Raw genomic sequence first — 22,546 nt, forward strand, 5'->3', positions numbered from 1 at the left:
TTTAAAAAAATAAAAAAAAATGATCACACCATCACTGACATAAATTATTGTGATATTATACTTGACATTAGATAACTACAAAAATTATCGTGATATTCTACTTAACATTAGATAACTACAAAAATTATCGTGATATTCTACTTAACATTAGATAACTACAAAAGAGATTTTAAGAATTGACATTTTTAAAATTTATTTTATATCAAAGTATGTGGATCATTATGACTAAATTTTTTAAATATTACACCACTCTAATATTATTTCTCTTATGACTATTTTTTTAAATATTATCACTCTAATATTATTTCTCTTACAGGTTCAAGAGCTTGTGTGTATGAGAAGACCATTGCAGGTGGGCCATATCTCTGCCTTGCTTGTTTTACAATCCTCTCTACCCCGGTTTCCATAACCCAAAACGTTTTTCTGTCCATTTGAGGGATGAAATTTCCTTCGCCAATGAGGGGGAGGGGGAGGGGGACGGTGGTTGAACCCACGACTCTTGCAATCGATCTTGATCTCAAAACATACCCAGATGCAAGCACAGATGAATACGAGGGATCAGATTCGAACCCCACCATCGTGGTTGTTGTGACGGTGTTGTTGAAGGAGTTACAATGAAAATGTGAACCGAGATGGATTGAAGAAAACTCCACTGCATGTTACCAAGGCATTCAGGGATGGAACAAGAGGTATGCATTCAATATGCCTGTTTTTGGATTTGATGGCCTCCTATTATCTATTACTAGTGTTGTTGGTATCTATTGAGGACAAACATCAAAACTCTTTTCGCTTATGTTCATGTACTTCTTGGAGAAATTCTCCTTAATCATGGTCTTTCCTGTGCCCATTTTTCCCAAGAAACAGTTATATTTTTATTCATGTATATTATTCTAAAAGACTAGACCTATTCATCTCTAGACGTTACCTCTAAAAATATATGCATCTTTTGCTTCTTTCTGTTGTTGCATACCTCTAGGTAGGCTGGCGTACAATTCCAAAATTTACTGGTAAAAAATTTAATTTTTGGGATTTGTCAAAATGAAACCTTTTCTTTGATGTAAAGAATTGATTGAGCATCGGTCTAATAACCCATATGAGGAAGTATGTGATGCCTTAGTATTGGATCTTATAAAACATGCATTGGATGATAAGTCCTTGTGCAAGGTAGCAACAACTACATCTTCCTAGGAAGCATGGAAGACCTTAGAAGTAGAATTTGGTATAAAGGAAAGTGACATAAAGCAACAAATTCTGTTACAATTCCCTTAACTGGAATGGGCCTTTTCCATCAGTTGGGTTGTCATATGAACCCATGTGAAGCAAGATGGAATCAAAGTTCATTGAAAAACTAATGTTATGAACATAATTGGGTGTTTTGAACATGAAGAAATATTTGTTTGGTCCTTGTCATCCTTTTAGAGACACCTCTTTTGGAATCTACTCAAATATGCATGAAAAATATGAAAATGAGTGATGTTAAATTTCACTTTCAATAATGGTGAGGTCGATAAATGAGTACATTTCTAGAATACTAGATGAAGAGGTCCAAGGATCAATAAGTGATAATCCTGGCATCAATAATTTGTAGAGAATACTAGTCAAATATTGTATCACTAAAGTTTGGAACTTCTACAATGCTAATGAGTCCAACTATCTTAGGAAAAAGGACTTCTACAAAGTAGAATATGGAACAAAAGAACTTCTACAAAGTAGAAGGTTGTTCCATTTCCTGGCCACATTTCAATGAAAAGCTCTATACTTATAAGGATGTAAGACATCATATCCTTCCTAAGAGAATGATAAGCAATCTACATTTTATGGGTGTCAAAACATGTTGAAACATTTAATAGGATGTTGCATGCAAATCTATAACATGCAAGACACACATAACTTTCTTCTCTCTCCTAATGTGAGATAGACAAGTGTCCAACAAGTACCAAGTCAACCCTCTAAAAGCTGTCCACAAATTGTCTTTCAACTATCCACAATGAACTCGATCAAAGTCTTGACTTAGATTTGTACTAGGGCCAAATTAGGCATTCTTTACTTTCCCAAAAAGCTCGGCCTTCACCACATAATAGACTCTAATTTCAACTATGAATGGGCTCAGATATTATCATAGACAAGGCTTGAACTTCACCCTCAGAATGGGCTCAGAATTCATCACAAAACATGCTTGGAATTTATCTTAGATAAGCTCATATTTCACAAATTCCATAAAGATGGTGTTCCACTAAGAGCTTGTTCAAGTCTTGACCTAGTCACCATAAGGTTTCATAGGGTCTTAGAAACATGATTGAGCTTGGTTTGGTGTAACTGGTCAAGTGTGAGACTAAATAAAATGTAATAAATTCTATCATAAAAATTGTTGAAACTATGAAATTCTATTTTTGTAGCTAGACCATCCATTAGAATATGACAAAATATAATATCAATAGGTTGGAATAATTTTATTCTACATAATTATCTAACTTATTAGTTTGGTTCATATTCATAGTTTCTTATTAGAGTACACTACTACACTAAAACATTATTTTAAAACGAAATTATCGTACTAAAATTATAGTGACTATTTTAATAGTCTTAATTAAAACAAAAGAACCTTGACTATTTTAATTGTTTTTTGTCTTAATTAACACAAAAGAAAAAATATTTATGGTCGGACTTTATAGCATGTTAAAAATCCCAGGTCAGAAGAGAATGTGCAGGCATGTTTTATTTCCTTCATTTGGGGAAGCCCTTGGCGATGGAGAGTTCCACATTGTGAGCGATACCAGCAATATAGCATCCTTCCTTCCATCTAGAGATGCCCAGATCGATAGGCAGCATTAGAGCAGCATTGGATGCCCAGATCGATAGGCAGCATTAGAGCAGCATTGGAGCATCCCCTTCAACATTGGAGCATCCCCTCCATGTTGAGATCGATTCATAGATAGATAGCATAGTCTATAACTGCACAAGTAACAGTAAAGGTAGCCACTAACTTTTTACCAGCAGAGGTAGGGGCAAAGGCGACAAGCATACCCAGCAAAGACGGGCAGAAGCAACAAGCATACCCAGATAGAGAATACACATAGGAAAAGGCAATGGCAAGCATACCCAACAGATACAGTGGCAGACGCGGCAAGCCTACCCATATAGAGAATACACACGAGAAAGACAATGGCTAGGGCATGCGGAATTCCTCGAGCCTGCGCATCCTTTTCACTTTTGAAATTAACACTTCAGGGCTTCCGTTGTCATGGGAAATGAAGGGTTGTTTTTAGTTGTTTGGAAGTTTGAATCTGGTTGAAAAAACCCAATTTAAGAATTTGGCAGATCTGGATCTGAGTTGAAGTGTTGTGTAGAGCGTCCAGGCAATCATGGGAACACCCATTGCAGCATTCTATCCACAGTGGGAGAGAAATCTAGCAGTGAAACTGAGTTGTGGCAAGATGTGCCGGAATGCTCAATTGCAGCACTTCCACACCTCTTCTCTTCTTTGGAATTGCCATTGTATTGTGTATGTTCCATCTTTATGCCCACCTTCATATAAAACTCTAATTTTTCGACCTATATTGTAGTTACTAGGTTATTAATTCTCCTGTATCTTGTTTTTTTGGCACTCAGGTTCATGGTCACTAGAGTAGAGTAGTTGTGAGAGTCTTCAAAAACTCGGAGACAAGCCTGGGGATTCCTTACCCATCATCGAAGCCTATGCAAGCTATTGGGAGTCCTTGGAATGGTGAAAATTGGCCACTGATGAAGGTCAAATATAAACTAGAAGCAGTCCCCTTTCATAGCCACTTTCCAAAGCTTCGTTATTGAAGGTCACAAGTGCTAGGGGGATTCTTAGTCCTCTTTTTTGTCCATCCTCTCCCTCTTCAGAGTGGTGGGAGGATATGGGCTAAGGGATTGAATGCAGAACACATGAGGTAGCTGAGATGAAAGCCTCGGGTGGAAGCAGAGGGCTACTGTTTGCATAGTACACTTGACTTTCTGAAAATGCTCCACGAACTCTACCTCTAGCTCTTAGAAGGTGCGGGCGATAATGCTCCTGCTTTGCCTATTGCCCTCTCTCTATCGGATCCAAAACGGATGACTCACGCTATTGGTAAAGAACTAGACTATGAGGTGTGTCTAAAGGCTTGGTGCTCAGAGTTTTACCTTGTGTATAAACACACATAATTATTGAAAATGATTTGTTCCCGCAGGAACGAAGATCCAGAACAAAGGTAGAAATATTTCAGTACCTAGTCCTCAAATGGGAGTTCACCATTTTGATTGGGCTATTCATTGGCTTCATTGCAGCCTTTGAGAACTTGGAAACACCAAACATTGCAGGCTTGGAATTCCATATTTTGTCTCAATTGATATTGCAGAATAGGTACAGACTATAGTATGAATTCTCTTTACATTTATAACATAAATTTCTTTCCCTATTTGTCCTCAATTCAGAGCATTGGGATTAACTACTGGTATAGAGAATGAGTATTCTGGGCTCCAGGGAATAAATGGGCAGTGGAAAGTCTAGATTTAAATTAGGACATTAGATTTAAATCAGGAGATTGTGACGGTGAACAACACTGTAATTTCGATTGTCTGGTATAAATTCTATAATACAAGTAAATTTTAATTGTTGTTGTCTGATGGAATCTCTATTGTGAAATTGTATTGAAGGTGTCAAATATTGAACTTCATCAGTAAACAAACAATATGTTGAAGGTGTCAAATCTTTTCCATAGCTTTAAATTTGTAGCTGATAACAATAACCTTATTGGAGGTGTTTGACCAGTTACACACCCACCAATAGCCCACAAAATTCATGAATGCCCTTTTTCAAATGAATCAATAGCGATGTTCATGTCAGATATCCTTAATCTGCAAACAAATGTACATATTACAAGATTTGCCATTATTAACATGGTACCCATTTGAAGATGATTTTTCTTGTCATTGAATTTGATATTGATGTAATCTTATGTATTATCAAAATACTCTCTTAGAATTGATATCTTGTGAAGTGTATTAACCATCTAGACAAAGTATGCCTCTAAATTAATTTGTGTAGTTAATGTTAGGTAAGGAGTATCAGGTCTAATTTGAGACATTCATCACGATGTCCTTGCCACTGAAAGCATGATCATCAAGAAGTTTAGACTTTGTTAAGTAGCTTGGAGATTATCCATCTCCTTTACGATCATGGTGGATATAAGGGTTCATGCTAGATATAAGGACAAGTATGAGGACTACTCGAAATTATCCCCTGCCCTGAAAGTGTTCTCCCACATTTTGGGATAAGGTTGAGTTCTCTACATTTTTATTGAAGTTATCATTCTCATTATCTCTAGAAAAGTAGACCACTAATATCTCTAGTGAAGAAGGATTTTGTATTACAAGTGGGGTGAGAATTTATTACCGCGGGTCTGTTAAATTTTGATTAACATGTTCTTTTCTTAGGACAGTGACTTTAATGATCTACATCAGCCCATGAATTAGTCTCAAATACATCATCTCATTGACAGTAACTGAAAAAAGAAGATAAACAATAAATGAGGAAGATAGGCCAAGACAATAGAACATAAGGATACGAGGTTTTGGAATCCCTTTCTAAAATTCTTCTTAGTTTTTGCTAGGGCTTGTGGAGGTTGCACGCACAGGCTGTCTTTTTTTGTATAAAAACTCTGTCATTAAGTTTTATTATTAGTTAGAGGAAGTTTTTATGTCAAACAAAAATATTAAAATCCCCACTTTCCAATGTATTCAATCCTGCTTGAATTGGATCTGACCTGCTTGAATTGGATCTGTCAATCAAAAGTTCTGAATTCATACATGATATGACTCCTTCAAATTTATACCAAATCCTATGAAAGCATTCCATGTAAAATCTTGTGATCTTTTCTTTTCAATAGATCCGGTCTAACCAGAATTGTATCTTCCAGTCAAAAGACAACTATCATTTTCTACCCTCATTCAGCACTTGTTTTAGAGCCAAACTTGTACACACTACACACTACAACTCGTTTGGCTCTATACCAAATCCTTTGAAATTATGTCCATCAAATCTTTGAATATATGAATTTCAACAGACTCTGGTCCAATCAAACATGGACTTGCAAGCCAAAGTTCTATGTTACGTGCTAGACACTAATAGTTCCTGGCCATTTTTATTTTGGAAAGAATGAAAGAGTACATGTGTATAAGACATTAGTTCTTAACATTCATTCTCTGTGAAATTTTCATGATGTATCATGTAATAAGAGAATATTCTGTTGTCATACTTAATACTTATGTTGAATGACTAACATTTTATTGTCATTGTACTTTTTCAGAAATAACTGACAGCTACAAGTTGACACCAATGCATGTCGTGATTTCAGGGAGTTGTAATGTCTCTACATAAAATATTATCTCCTTTCCATCATGAGTTTTCTGTGGATAGCAGTAATAAGTTAGGTCAATTTTGAGGGGTTTTTTTTTTTGTAAGTTCATTTCATGGATCAGGGGTATTTTAGCCTTTTATTTTAGTCTGGGTTCATATTATTTAGATCATGAAATATATCCATTATTGCAGTTAGCCTGTTTGAGTGACTCTGTATTTATGAGATCATAGTTTGGTTAGATTCTGACTTATGTGACATTACAAGGCTCGGTAACAAGTTACAACAGCCTTAGTTAGAGAGACACATTTTCTTCTTGTAACATTAGCATAATGTGTGAGTTGACATTTATTTGGGTCTTGTCTCTTTTACTCTGGATTAAAGGTGTATTTTGACAAGAATTAACTGGTTTTGTTGACATGCCAGGAACAAGAAGGCCAACCAGTTGAGAATGTACCGAGGATTTTACCTAAGGATGAAGATCCAAGTTTGGTGAAGCGAAATAAGAGAATGCTTGGACAAATTTTGGGAACTCTAGAGGTAATGTTAAAACGCTTTAGCTGTTAACAGTTTCTTTGAACTTTAAAATGAACATCTCTCTAAGTTGTAGACAAAGCATACATATAGTATTAGCATACGAACTTTTATTGGTCCATAATTGGGTATAGTGGTTAAAAAGATAGGGCTATTACTTTTAAAATACAAGAAATTTGCTTAAGCCTGTGATTTCTATGGTTCTAAATTTTAATCAACTGAGAATAAGTAAGTTGACGATGCCTTACATAAATGAAACTAATCTTTTTATGTCTAATAATTTTGAGTGCTTGGTCAAAGGATTTTAACTTTTAGCACTAAGGCAGCCAATAATGGAAGCCATGGATATTATTATTTAGTGTACAGTGGTGTTTTTAATCATGTAATGCAGTTTTTCCATCATATTACAACTTTATAACTGTATCTAACATGTTGCAAGAAAAAAGTTTCAATGAATGATATGTTGTATAGAAAGATCTTAGGTTGTACATCATTTATGTCTTGAATCTATAGTTACTGTTTGTAACTTTGTAATGTGATTAATAAAGATGAATTTTCTCATTCCTGTGTCATCCCACTTTAGGCTGGCTACGGGTAAGACAATTTCCTGAAACGCTATAACTTTGTAGTTTCAACTTTTGAAATGTGATGTAACTCAGTTCGCAGAACTAAAATTATATGAAATTTTAAAAATTTACCTTATGTATTTATTCTTGCATCTATTACCAATCTTATTCTCAGGAAAAAAATACTCTACTATTCAATGATAATTAACAGTTGAATAATTTATCATTTCTGTATTCTATGTAGAAATTTCGAGAGGAGGATAAGCATTTGACCTCAATAGAAGCATTTATGAGGAGATCTGATTCTTTAAAAAGAGCAAGTGCCTATGTATTTTGGTAGTATGTTAACATTATACTATATAGTAAAGCTATAGTTAGGTTATCTGATTAAATATAATTGTATGTGTCAGAAAATTAAATAAAATACCTTGCCCCAACATGATTATGGATTTGCTCCAATTATTCAAGAGTTGTGGACATGCTAGCTATTTCATCACGATCAAGTAATTATGCAAAGAGAGATGGTTGTTTACACAAGACTCAATATTTTTATTAACGAGTCCAATTTATTGGATTAGAGCAGTGCTTTTTGGTAGGAACAGTACATGGCCCCTTTAGTCATCTATGCTCTTTAATCAACTGGTTGTGATTTTTTTTTTTTTTGTCTAATTTAGAGTGGGCATTAGTCCCTTAGGTATGACCTTATTGCTTAAACCTTTCAGTTTGTAGTCCTAGACTCTTCAAAAGCTTATGATAGCCTACATATCTCATGGGAAGTTATCTCATGCTTTGTTTTAAACCATACATGCTAAGAGATTGACAGGGATTTAGCTCAAGAGCACAGTTCAACCTCGTGGAAACCAGAATTTGTCCTCACCATTGCATGATAAGCATAAAATTTAGTATGGTTCCTACTACTAATTCCTCTGTTTCAAGTTGTCTTGTGATGACTCTCCACATTAAATTTAATTTAGAGTTATTTGGAGTCTGAAAAAATCTCCTACTTGACCAAGTTTTATAAATATCAATCAGATCCTCTATTAAGGTATCACAATCTCCAGGGTGTTCCTTATGCCTTATTTAAAAAAATTAGTGGATGCAAATCATTTTATTCAATGTTGTAAACATCCTGATTTTATCGTGAAAAAATCATGAAATAATGTTTTTTTGGGACTAGCCGATTCTATTGGCTAAAAAATCAGTGATTTTTTAAGTGGCCCAAAAGATTGTTACAATGATATTTATGATTTTTGGGTTTTCCTTACCCTTGCTGATTTTATTCTGATGGTTATGTTTGCGACATTGAATTTATATGCCTCCAAAGTCCAAACAAAAATATTGTGATTCTAAGATTCCACTTTCCATTAAGTTTGAACTTTTGAAGCACCTTTTGATTAGAAGCTTTAGGTTTCCATATGCTTTGACCAAGACGAAAATATTCTCTACTGCATTTATATATTTTCTAAGGAAACCTTACAAGATCTTCCACCCCCTTCCATGGAATATCTGGATGGAGGTCGCTTGATCTCCACCCACAAGAATAGTTGGTAAGCCTGAGGGGCTCCATTGGATTTGAACCTGTGACCTATGGTTTCCCCCTTATCAAAATGCATTTGGATGATGTTGAGGTGTCTGTTTCCATGTCTGCATTTTTGTTTGCATAAACCAAGCTTGTAAATGCAACAACTTTATGTTAATAGACAGCTATTCAATTTAGACAGGTGGGATTAAGAGAATAGATTTGATATTGTCTTTCTTTGGTTAAATCCTCAAAGAGCACTCCCCCATTCCTTGAACGACCGATCTCTTTGTTTTAGCTATTTATCTACCAATTAACCTTCCTTACCTTCATCCCAAGCTGTAGCCAAATATTTTCTTAGTAAATTTATTTCTTTACAGAGTTGCTTATAAAAAATTATGTATAGATTTGAAATTGTGGTCTTTTTCCTCCCATTTTATCCTATACTGCAGCCTAACACTTGACCAGATAGAGTGAGTCCCCTTTATTTATCTCTTTGATTTTAACTGTTCTTTCTTCCAGCCTTCACTGGAAAGGGTCCAATTTTCCTTATTTTGACCAAAATATTCTTGGATTTGTAGTCTTTATCTGTGACAAAAAAACTGAACTGGCCTAGGTAGATGGTTTAACTAGACCAAAGCTCTCATCCCAGTATTTGGAGAAGGGTTTAACAATATTGAAAGAATATAGTTCACTACGTAAAATTCTTTTCCAACTTTATTGAGAAATAGTAGAAATCCCCCGGAACACAAATAATTTTACATTTCTTTAATGTTTCCACCCATAAATTTACGAATCAGTGCTCTCTCTGAAATCACATATCCATTCCTAAAAGAGACACAGTCAAATGAAATATTTTGCCCCTCTTTCCCCTTTTCAAACACCTGTTACCTTTAATGTGCTGATGTGCTTTCCAGCTAGATTTTGCCTGCCAACAGCGACAGAAATTCTGTTTTTTCATCTTCAGTCTTGCCCTAGTCTCCAAAACATAATCTGGGGCCTATTTAAATGTGATGGCTAAATTCCATTTCATTGGCTAATAAGGATTATAATTCCTCATCTACCAGGATACTGATTGTATGGGTTTTGTTTGAAAACCAGTGCTCAATCAAAGCTAGGTGGATTTTGATATCTCCTCACCATTTTAAAAGTCATCTCTACGGTGATCCTCATCCCCCATTGAAAAAATTCAACCCAATAACAAATTGTTGTAATGTAATGACCCCATTTATTTTGCAAATATGTAAATTATCTTGATTTCTATGCATTCGTATAGATATGGTAAATTTTGCCTTGGTTACCTTACAGAGCTACTGTAAATACCTTCTTGGTCAGTTTCGTAAATAGTGAAAATCGTGAATATACATATATGCCTTTTTGGGTTATTTTGTAAATATTGTCCACATTTTGAAAATGATAAATATACATATATATGCCTCCTAGTCAGTTTGCAATAGTGTGATTACTTGTTAAACATGTCCAAATTTCATAAGCTTTGTAAAAGTGTAAGTATAGATTATAGGTGTAAACCTTAAGTAGTGAGGAAAATCATCGTCTTAAAGGTAGCACATAGATACATAGAACCCCTGGTATGCTGTATTTTTGAGAAGAAATACATGGATCTTGTCAGTGTCAAAGGATTTTGCAGCTTTTCACCCAAGCCTCTGGACATAGAATGCCCTTATGTATATATAATTTTTCATGAATTGTATACATATTCACTATCTTCCAAAGTTACAGTTCCTTCTTTTGCAGGCACTGTTTGCCTTGGTCCTGATATCAAGGCAGATCAAAGAGCAGGTGAACCGCAGTGACTGAAAATTTGTTAATGTTATCTCATCTTTTAGTAGTTTTCTACCCCATTTTACTTCATCTAAACTTTTCTGATGAATTTGTTAGTTTGTGATGCTTGGACGTCATTTGAAGCTCATCCTCCTAAAGGTTTGAGTTAGAAATGCAATCCAAAATATATATATATATATATATATATAGAGAGAGAGAGAGAGAGAGAGAGAGAGAGAGAGAGAGAGAGATTTTAAAATGAGGGACTCTTTCTGGAATATTATAAAAGTGATTTGAGCTATTACTATCAAGTGTCTCGTAAATGTTCAGACATCATGCAGGCATGTGGAGCCAATTATACTGAGCTTCATGACAAAATAATTCCTAATATGTCCATTTCAGAAGTGTGTGTGCATTTTCTCCATGTTAGGCAGTAGTTTCACCTTTCAAGTTAATACATTATAAATCAAAGAAGGGCACATTCTTTATTAAAATTTCTATTGCTTCTTTAGGCAATAGATACAAAAATTGCACTACAAGACAGTTTTAGCACCCTAGCAAAACAGATGGCACCCTATGTTAGAAAATCAAAGGTAAAGTAGATTTTCTTACTTGTTAATTACTTGTGATAATTAATCTTCTTTTCTTTGTTAGTTAATATTTCTTCTTCATCAAGTAATTACACAAACTGTTCTTCCAAGAACACAAAGAAGTATGAGACACAGAGATTTAGGCTTTCAAGCTAGGGCAAAACCTCTCAACAGGGGAAAACCCAACAATCCTCCTCTTATTGAATTTATTCAAAATGAGATATCCAACACAAGACCAAAGACTCCCTCCAAGTCAGCCCTCCTCTTTAAGTCAAGGTCAATAGTTGAATCTCTGCCTAGTCAAAGTCAGAAGCAGCTTCCAAATTTTTGTCCTTATTGTAGGTTTAGTCTCTTATTATAATACGTTGACTTCCAATTACAGACTCTTTGCCTTCTATTACTGACCTTCGGGTACTACAACAAACCCTTGACTCTTTACCACAGATCTTCGGCTCCTGCTGTAGATAGATAGTTTTAGATTGAGATTCGGCTTAGTCACAGACTTCGGTTTCTTCAAGTGTTGTAGACTTCTTTTTATCCTTGGTTTTTCTTCTCTTGTTGGATTACAGACTTCAAGCTTTTTCAAGCCAGGGAAAAACCCCTCAACTGGGGAAACCCAACAATCCTCCTGTTATTGAATTTATTCAAAATGAGATATCCAACACAAGACCAAAGACTCCCTCCAAGTCAACCCTCCTCTTTAAGTCAAGGTCGATAGTTGAATCTCTGCCTAGTCAAAGTCAGAAGCAGCTTCCAAATTTCTGTCCTTATTGCAGGTTTAGTCTCTTATCATAATACTTTGGCTTCCAATTACAGACTCTTTGCCTTCTATTACTGATCTTCGACTACTATAGCAAACCCTTGACTCTTTACCACAGATATTCAGATCCTACTGCAAATAGATAGCTTTAGATTGAGATTCGGCTTAGTCACAGACTTCGGTTTCTTCAAGTGTTGTAGACTTCTTTTTATCCTCAGTTTTTCTTCTCCCATTGGATTACAGACTTCGAGCTTTTTCACTTTCTTGGTTGCTACCCAAAAGAGGTCAAATATAGGCTAAAACGCCTGGATATCATTCTCCATGAGCTTTGAATTAACTAAACAAAGAGTGACTATGCCTGGATTGGTTCCTTTGTAATGTTGAAATGCCCTACAATCTTTGCCTATGAGAAGATGCAATAGCCCTAATTGGACAACACTGAAACTATCTCAATTCACTGTTTAACTGCCATGACCAATTCCTTCATTTTCCCATAGCAGCTATGCTGCAATAGTCTCACATGGAGCGAGGTTTAATTTACACATGGACATCTCTCTTTTGACAATGAAGGCAATGTGCTAGGCTCTCATCTAATATATGTTGCTAAGATATAATAAACTTATGGTGTATGAGTTATCATCATTCTTAGTCCTTAGTTATAGTATATGGTTTCCCTGTCTTTGTGCTCATGGCTGAAATAAATAATTCTCCATTGAATTTCTATTAGCATCATTCAGAAACTCTTTATTGATTGATGCTCTATGAAATGCATCATCTTTGAGTTACTCATCATCCACTTTCTTGCTGAGTTAGAGATCAATTGCCACGGTTCTGGAGCTATTACATTTCCTCAAGGAGTTGCTAATTTGGTTTCTATACGAGTGTTAAGAATTTCTCTCTCCTTACCTGGAGTGTTCTTAATTGTTCTTGGGTGGATTTCTACTTACTGGAGTCGTTTCCCTCTCCCCTGAGCATTATTTTCATTTGCTGGAGCGAGTTTGAGCTCGATCTTGGTTGTCTAAGAGGCCATAGGTACTAGACAAGGCCATAGATAACTGTAGGAGATCATTGGCTTTCCAATTTCCCTTCATTCCCACAAATCCATCGAATAGATGGGTGTTGAAATGAGCATTCTTGATGTGTATTTATGGTAGAATTTATTTATATTATAATGTTGTTAAATTGAGATTCATTACTTGAGTGATTCAAATTATATGTTATTCCATTAGTATTGGGAATCGTTACATGAGAACCCATTAACTATAATTATTCACCAATAATATCCAGAGGTTGTTTTGTACTAGAATGATGATTGTCGAGTAATGATATATAATGAGGATAAGGTTGAACAAATGAATAAGTAGAAATCTCATTCAGGGGGCAGTGTGGATGAAGGTTGTATTGTAGAAAAACAAAATACAATAATATGGACAAATATGGACAAATTCTGATGAAGAACATGCAACATTAGTCAACTTCGATGAAAACACAAAATGTGAACAATTTGAGTTGTCTGATTTCACAGTTATTGCATATTCAACTAGTGGATATGTATCTTCTTGTATTGATAATATGGAAGATCAATATTACATACAACAATGTATACACACTTTTACCTTAAGGCAAAGTGTTGCGCAAAAGACCCTCAAGGAAAACTCCCCTGAGACAAATATCAAGTCAGTGAGAAAAAATTGTTGTAAATATGCTATCAGTCAATTGTCCAAGGGTGATTTTTGGATGCCCTCGCAAGAACTAAAGATTGTATCCCACTATCCAAAGGATCTTCTCTCAACTACAAAGGGTATGCTAATAAATGCTTTTGGGAAAAAGGCACAACACATTTATCTTTGGTTGGGAGTTTATCCATATTGCCCATGATGTAAATAGTTATAATGTCATGTTGAGTAGATATTTGGCACACCTTTAAGAAGGTATCATTATTGAATGGGAGCTAGAAATCTAAACTGTTATCCATTGAATTAGATATAGGATTATATTTTCCTAGATGAGAAGGTTGATATAGTTTGAGATTGTAGGAATTAATTATTGGAGAATACCCAATTACAGAGGAAGCTTTGGGTTGAATGAAATTTCATGAACCTATTGTAGAATCTGTGAGCGAATTTTTTTATTTTTAATATATTTTTGCCTTATACTATTTTCTTATGACGGATGGCATAAGATATGTAGGAAGCTTTTCACTATATAGAAGATATTCATGGCCTTGTGTATGGTCAAGAAGATTCCTAAATCTCGAATGACAACAATCTGCTATTCAAAGTTAACAAAGATATTTTGGATATTAGAAAGTCATTTGTATCATGCTTATGCATGGTACAAGCTCTATATCCTCCAGAAAAGCTAAAATAAATACTTAGCATAGAAGGATGTGCAGTTGATGGCATCACTTGGATTGTTGGTTGCCATTGTGAAATGGGATGAGGGAAATGTGTAGCAAAATCATATTCTAGAAACCACTTATCTTTGGTTGGGAGTTTATCCATATTTCCCATGATGTAAATAGTTATAATGTCATGTTGAGTAGATTTTTGGCACAACTTTAAAAAGGTATCATTATCGAATGGGGGCTAGAAATCTAAAATGTTATCCATTGAATTAGATATAGGATTATATTTGTCTAGATGGGAAGGTTGATATAGTTTGATCTTGTATGAATTAATTATTGGAGAGGAAGCTTTGGGTTGAATGAAATTTCATGAACCTACTATAGAATCTGTGAGCTAATTTTTTTTTTTTTTTAATATATTTTTGCCTTATACTATTTCTTATGGCAGATGGCATATGATATGTAGGAAGCTTTTCACTCTATATAAGATATTCATGGCCTTGTGTATGGTCAAGAATATTCCTAAACCTCAAATGACGGCGATCGGCTATTCAAAGTTAACAAAGATATTTTAGATATTAGAAAGTCATTTGTATCCTGCTTATGCATGGTACAAGCTCTATATCTTCCAGAAAAGTTACAATAAATACTTAGCATAGAAGGATTTGCAGTTGATGGCATCATCTGGGTTGTTGGATGCCATTGCTATTATGCCCTATGATCACAAGCATGACACTCACCATTTTGAGCTGGAGAATGAGAAGGAAAGAAGTTCAAGAATGGCCAGTCTTTTAAGTTTTGGGATTTAGTTTGGATTCTAAAATGGATACCAGAGAAGTGGTAAGTTATTTCAATGAAAAGGCTTAAGTTCATCTGTCACTGTTTGAGATGTTTGCATTTGTATAGGTTTTTCTAGTATAAGTATTATATTTTATGCTTAGTTCAAGGAGTTTTCTTCCAATATGTCTAATAATAATATGTTTTTTTGGTAGTTGTCACACTCAACACTTCTATCTGAAGTGGTAAGTAATAGGTATAGAGCTCATTAAAGAATTTATTTTTGAAATTAAGTCTTTCCTTGATGTTGTTGAGAAGTCAGAGCACACATATATTCTTCTAAGCACTTTTTATGCTTGTACAGGTTACCTCCCATATGTCTTTCCATATGTACCTTGTACCTTGTTACCTCCAAACTTGCAAGTAAATTGTTACCTTCCATATGAAGAATTATTAGCCACTGAGACAGAAATCAATGTTTCACCTGCCAAAGGTCCCAATGTTCAATCAAAAGCAGTACCCATAGCAGCAACTACACCTCCAGCTCTTGTCCTAGATCTTCTTGGTTATTTGATAGGTTTAGGCAATGCACTTGTCCCTAGAGATTAGTGAGCAGTAGGCTCTGGGTGGGTATTAGATAGTCAATTCCATTTCATTTTGTAAAGAACAAATGGAAAAAATTGGCTTTATTGTTGTTAGATGTGAATTGTATTTACTATGATAAGCGTCAACCTGATTAAAGCAACTTGTGATATTTGGTTAATGCTTTGTGTAGGCCTCCATTGCCTGTTTTACTTGCATCATCAGTAGGTCAAGGCCTTCAGATCAATGGGCAACTTATATGGCGCGATGGTAAAATTTTTTACAGCTTGAAGTTTTAGAATAACTCTTTCAGTCTTGCAGCTGTTGGACCTCTACAGATGTAGTTCATAAAATGTGAAAATAGTTTAGATATTAGTTGTATTTACTGTAATTATTGCTAGTTTAATAGGATGTAGATGCACATCTAATTTGAGTCCTTTTTCTTAGTTTTGTTCCTAGTAAATTAGGTGCCACCATTGCAGCCTGGGAGCTCAGCGCACACATTGCTGCCAATGGTATTGTTTCAAAACATATCTCCTAGAGTGGCAAATGCTCTTTTATAGGTGGAAGTAAAAAATAATAAACAACCTATTTGGTATTTTAATGATATTAGTCCATTTGAAGTTTTCTTCATTAAGGATGGCAGGATGGAGCGTGCAACATTTCTGGAGGTAATAATGAAGGCTAGGATCTAAATTTTAAGCTTTGGAAGTTTTCTTCATTGAGGATGGCATGGTGGAGCGTGCAACGTTTCTGGAGGTAATAATGAATTCTAGGACCATTCCCTCTTCGCCACTCTGCCTGTGCCTTCGACGCTGTTGGATTTTTAGGACTTTTGGGTCAAAAGGACTAGGCATGATGGACAAATCCAACAGATCAAAATGGGAATAGGAAGAGCACATATACGATGAGCTTGTTCTCTCCATTGAAAAGTTGCAGGAAATCGAGGATGAGCTTGAGAGGGTAAGTTATCATGCACTCTGAAAATTGCTTTTTGGAGTTCTTTTATTTTATTTATTTATTTCAAATTGGTTTTTTCCTTATCTTTTTTGAAAACCTTTTGCCCATTCCTTTCTCTATGTATTATTTTTTTATTTTATTGTTTTTTTTTTCTCTGCAATTCTAACTACTTTGTATTAATATTTACAGTAAAACATTTACATCAAACACACTAGCTGCCCAGGGCCATCTAAGGCTCCTTGGGTGGTGATATCAAACTTGAGTTCTTGCCTCGCAGGGCACCTTTTCCAAGGAGCATGACAAAACATGACACTGTGATTTTCCACTGTGACAACCGAATGGCCCGCGCAGGGGCAGTCCATAAGAGACAATCATGACTACAAAATGACCCGCGCAGGGGCGATCCAGAAGAGACACTATCATGACTACAGAACGGCCCTCGCAGGGGCAAACCCGAAGAGACGCGGAGTGTAGACAAAATAACAGAACTGATAATTTAACCATAAGGCGACATGAGACAGGTAAAAACAAATGCCTGAGACCAGACTTAAGACGCCAGACCCTATGCCTATGAGGCAGCCGTGAGCCTGACTTACAGATATTAAGAAAATAGATTGAAATGCATATTAAGAACTTGAAAATAGCCAACATCCATACCCCAACCTGAGAAAAGGAGGCAAAAACGAAGGGGAGCCTCTGAGGATTATTCTTCAGGTACTTCCTCCACGATTCTGCTCCAACCCTGCCCTTCTTGAACTCCTTCCCACATGGCCATGGGGTTCTGTGCAGTGGAAGGCATTTCGGGCTGCTGTGGTAGGGCAGGGGGCTGAGGCAGCTCTCCTTCAGAATGGCTCGCTGCATTGGAAGACTCCCCCAATGGGCGTTTTCCCTTATCCTTTACTGAATTATCTTCCGCCAGTACCAGTGATGAGCTATCCTCATCTTCCTCAGGGATTTTTGTAAAAAGCACAGAGATGTGGGCATTAACACCTGCATTGTCTCTGGAGATGCCGAGGCTGAAGGTGACAGAACCAAATGCTGGGAGACTTGGCTCACCCTCGACGGCGCTTCCCACTTCCATAAATTGACTAGCTGGGACTTGGGTGACTCCCGCCCTCCGATGACAATAGCAGCAACAACAATGATGATGAACATCAGCTGCGGGAGGGCGAGAAGATTCCCCCCTTCCAGGGCCTCTTCGGCTAGGCAACCTTTCTCGCGGTCGCGCCATGAAATCCTCCGAATCCTCTTCCTGAACCCAAGCAGCGAAGGACCTACAGTGGCTATGCCCCCTTCCTTTCTCTTGTAGCACCCAAAATGGGTATGAGCCGACGTAGACTGGACCAGAATTGCGCCCAGACAGCACCAAAATTGCGCAAACCTTGCTCGAATTTCCAAAGACCAAGACGATATAACGACTCCCAGGATTCTGAGCATAAAACAAATCACTCTGAGCTCCCTTACCCCCCGAATCGACATACTTAACCTCCTGCACAATCCCATTGATGAGACCTCCATTAATTGCGTCTGGCTGGACTGCCATCACCACCCGCAGCGCCATTAAAACATTCCTTATGCCTCTCACCTGCTGAAAGATCGGCGGCTTGAGGCAATAAAGACTCGCCACCCTCACGTGTCGGCCCGTGCCCTCCATGTGGCCTCCCGTGGGTTAACTCGGTAACACCCGCATCCGGGGATTTTTTTATTTTATTGTTGCATCTGTGGATTGATTGAATTTTTTCTTGTCCGTGGGCTGCTTGAGAATGATTTGTTACAGCCCTTAAGAGCGGGTTTGAGGAAAAGAGCGGTGTTTTCAGTAAACCCACACTTCATCTTCATATTCTTTCAGTCTTTTGGATATGGACATTTTGATTGGTTTACATATGTTGTTTTTCCAATAGTGCCGGGGAAATTGTTTCAAGGAAAAATTGAAACTAGAACATCCTCAAATTAGTTATTTCAGTTTTTTTTCCATATCCATTTATTGTTTGGGCATGAGTTGGTAAAGCTCAGGGTTCAAAAAATGTAATATTTTGTGCGACAGTTCTTGATCAGTTACAGTCTGCCTGTTTACGATTAGGTTCATAATGACCTGGTGACCTGAGGCTCTCTCAATGTAGTATGCTGCACTCCTAAATCCCTTTTGGTCTCAATTACAGTCTGCATGTTTATGATAAGGTCATAGTGGCCTGGTCACCTGGGGTACTCTCAGCCTAGTCACTACCCCCAAAGGATCTAACAAGGTTGTTGGACTTAATGGAAAAAGCTCGCAATTCTATTCGGCACCTGCCCTTAGGGAAGGGTAGACCTACCTTACCTATATGGTTGTTGACAGTTGGCTTATTCTTACATTCGTTTTTTTATTAGTTGCTGGAAAGCTTTCTTGGAGGAATTAGTGGATAGAGTTTAAGTTGGATTCCGAATGACAAGCAGAGTATTCCTACATTACGTATTTGTAATTTCATAGTTTCATTCACATTGAGGAAGAACCAGATTCATTGTATCACTTTTGTTTTCCCTTTCCCCACTTATATAGCGATGTTGCAGCTCTGGATTTATTTTTTCCTTCTACTTTTGCTCTCTGAGATTGAATCTAAAGTCTCCAGTACCTAGCAGAGCCTTTTTCTCTTCTATCATAAGATGCATGTGTGTGTAAACCTATGTAGTTGATGAAATAAGTTTGGAGTGGATTGAAACAGTGAGATTTTGTTGTGGTGGTGGTGATGAATCATTTTTTCAATTGAGCATAACATGTCTATATGATATAATGCAGAAAAATGGAAAACAAAGTGAAATTTTCATAGGGTGCATTGAGATGCTCTCTTTTGGCTATTCATCTCTAGTTGTGTTGAATGTTAGAAATGGGTTTCAACTGCAAAACATTTTTTCTTTCATGAGACTATAGAAATCGGTCTCCAAATGAATTGAAAATGTCCTGGTGCACTCTGGGTTGTTCTATCACTAGTCTTACATGGGATGTTTGTATTCAGGTCATTCAGGTTATTATTTTTTTATAGTTATTATATGATGTCCAACTGTGTGGGGCCTTCTACATGGGTAAATTTCACTTGGGTATTATGGACAATTGAGTCCTCAATTATTTTTTGTGCTTTGCCTTTCACTACAGGGTCTTTAACATTCATTACTGTTTGATATGCTGAGCATTTGCTTCTGGTAGATTTGATGGGTGATGGCACTAAGTTTTCTAATCTATTTATTTTATTGAGATATATGTGTTTGATAGGCTGGGCAATGTGTGCTCTGATCCAAGAGGTATTTTAAGGTGAATGGTATATGATTTTTTGTAAATTTGGCTTGACAAAGTAAGTGCTTCTGATGGATTGTAGAATCTTTAAAGATATGTGAAGGGAAGATGATATTTAATTTCCAATTGATTTTTTTTGAAAGAAAAGGTAAGTGTCTGTTTAAAAGTTTGAAAAGAAAAAATTCATAGCAAAGTGTTGATTGCACTGCGAATGCCTTATCATCTCCATCTATAGTTTATAAAGAGGAAAAGCAGGCAACTTGCTTGCCATTTTTCACTCACTTTTATTTTTTTTCACTCAACTCTATTGAAATATGCAAATTTTTTTGTTTGAAATTCATCGTGTAGCTGCAATTTTTTTTTTTTTAATCAATGACTATAAATGTAATTTTAAGGATTGGCATAACTCTTCACATAATTTTTTAAAGTGTGCTAGCTCAATGGAAGAGCGTCAGGTTGGTGGTTCGATTCCACTATGCGCTAACATGAATTAATCAATGATTTTGTAGCTCATTTTTAATTAAATAATTTTTATATTGATTTATATCAATGTTGAGATATTTCTGGATTCATTCTTTTATATTGTCTCTAAAGAGACAAAAGTGATATTTAAATAAAAATTTTATCATCTCTAGAGAGACAATAACTAGTATTAAAGAAATAATGTCTCTAATCCGAGTGTTGTCTTTAGAGAGACAAAAATGAAATTGTCTTCAGAGAGACAAAAATGAAATTGTCTCGTAAGAGAATATTTTTCAAGACAATAATCTTTAAGACAATATTTTTTTAGACAATAAGATTTAAGACACTATTTTTTAAGACAATAATACAAGTTTCTTTTTTTGGTCTTAAGTTAAGACAATTTACCCAAAATTTGTCTCAAATATTGTCTTAAAACCCTCCTTTATGTAGTAGTGGAGTCATGTGTTTTTCCTTCATTTCTAGAGAGTTTCGATGCCGAAGTTTCATTATTCTGCTTTCCTCACCTCTAATGTTAGTATATCACTGATAAAGAGAGTGGAGACTTGTGGAATGATTCCTTTTGGAAAGGTTTTATGGTGCTCTCACTTCTGTTACCTCTATACTATGTATTCCAACTTTGTTCTTAATATAATTTAGACTTATACTTATTAAAACAATTTTTTTTTCTAATGATAGGTTAAACCTAGGTCCTCATCCAAGGGTTTTGGTTGTGGTGATTTCTTCTATACAAGGGTTTCATTGTACAACCTTACTCTAGAATTTCTCAATGGTTTCCTCAAGGCAAGGGAGGGTTACTCCAAACCCTAACCTCCATCGTTACCAAATAATTTCTTTGGCTTTTGATTTAGAGCTTTCTGTGGAAGGATGTTAATTGAGAAACTTCATTTCTCTCCTCAAGGTAATGTAAAAAGTCTCAAGGTAATGTACAAAGTCTCTAATGTTAAAGTGATCCTTCTCTTTCTTTATGGGCTTCTCCTTCTACAATGCATTTCAGGCATTTCATAAGGGTCTCTTTCCATTGTTCACAGGTTAGTTATCGTTGTGGCGGGTTTACGTATTTGGGCATCTATTAGGTCCCTATACTACTAGTGTAACCCCTTATTGTTATTAGTACAACTCCCTTATTATATTGTTGTGCCCATGTAGTCCCCATATTGTTATTATTGTACCACATAGAAGCCCACTATTGTTATTATTGTGCCCTTACACTATTATTGTTATGTTGGCTCTTATTATATTATGACCCCTTAGACTCCTATATATAGAAAGGAGGTCTTCTCATTTGTATCATCTAAGAATTGTTCATTTGTGTAATGTAAAGGAGGTTGCCCCCTCGAAGAGGCTTATTTCTAAAGCATTGATCTATCATTTCTATCTTTTTGTGAGCTGATTTCATAACATTTGGTATCAGAGCTTTGGATTCTAGGGTTTCGCTGCTCTAAACAGGTCATCGTGGAATTTTTGCTATAAATTTTTCTCTACGAAGTTTCAGAATCTAAAACAAAAACCCATTTGACCCAAAATCATTCTGAACCTCGAGCCAAAATTTCAGAGCTTTCCTTGCTATATTTTCGGAGATATGATCGTAGAAAGTTAGGGTTTTTGAAAACTCCAGATTTCAATCGCAAACAGGTCATCGTGGAATTTTCACTATACTTGTTTTTCTGTGAAGTTTCAGACTTTGAAATTAAATCCCATTTGAGCCGCAATTTTGGTGAAGCTCGGGCCCAAATTTCGAAGATACAGTCTAAGACATTTAGGATTTTTGCAGGCTTCTGAATTACATCCTAAACATGTGACCTCGATAACATCGTCATAACTTTCTCTCTGAGCATCAAATTGAAATTTCGTAAGAAGTTTCAGAAAGAGGACGGACTGTAGTTGTCTGTGTATCGGTTTCAGATACTAAGGTTGAAATAGTGACACGTGAGACTTCGTACAAGTTCGCTATACTGAACCAGTTTATAATCAGGTCATCATGGGAGATTTGACATAACTCTTCCTTGCAGAATCTAATCTTGA

General features: G+C 36.0%; 1 long non-coding RNA gene across 5 annotated transcripts; it reads left to right on the plus strand.

Annotated features, from left to right (window-relative positions):
- Window positions 1–2,656: 2,656 nt before the first annotated feature.
- On the plus strand, window positions 2,657–11,243 carry LOC149152225 (uncharacterized). Of its 5 annotated transcripts, none has more exons than XR_016262598.1 (6): window positions 2,657–3,502; window positions 3,610–4,093; window positions 4,194–4,366; window positions 6,312–6,365; window positions 6,786–6,899; window positions 10,734–11,153. It is a non-coding gene; the product is annotated as an uncharacterized LOC149152225 (long non-coding RNA). The 5 variants fall into 5 exon arrangements; XR_016262600.1 differs by lacking the exon at window positions 10,734–11,153 and adding an exon at window positions 7,704–7,742; XR_016262601.1 differs by lacking the exon at window positions 6,312–6,365.
- The last annotated feature ends 11,303 nt before the right edge of the window (window positions 11,244–22,546 follow it).

This window comes from Pinus tabuliformis, chromosome 9 (genome assembly GCF_031772625.1).
Source record: "Pinus tabuliformis cultivar Carrire ecotype Pingquan chromosome 9, CPIR1, whole genome shotgun sequence".
In the NCBI taxonomy this organism is placed as follows: domain Eukaryota; kingdom Viridiplantae; phylum Streptophyta; class Pinopsida; order Pinales; family Pinaceae; genus Pinus; species Pinus tabuliformis.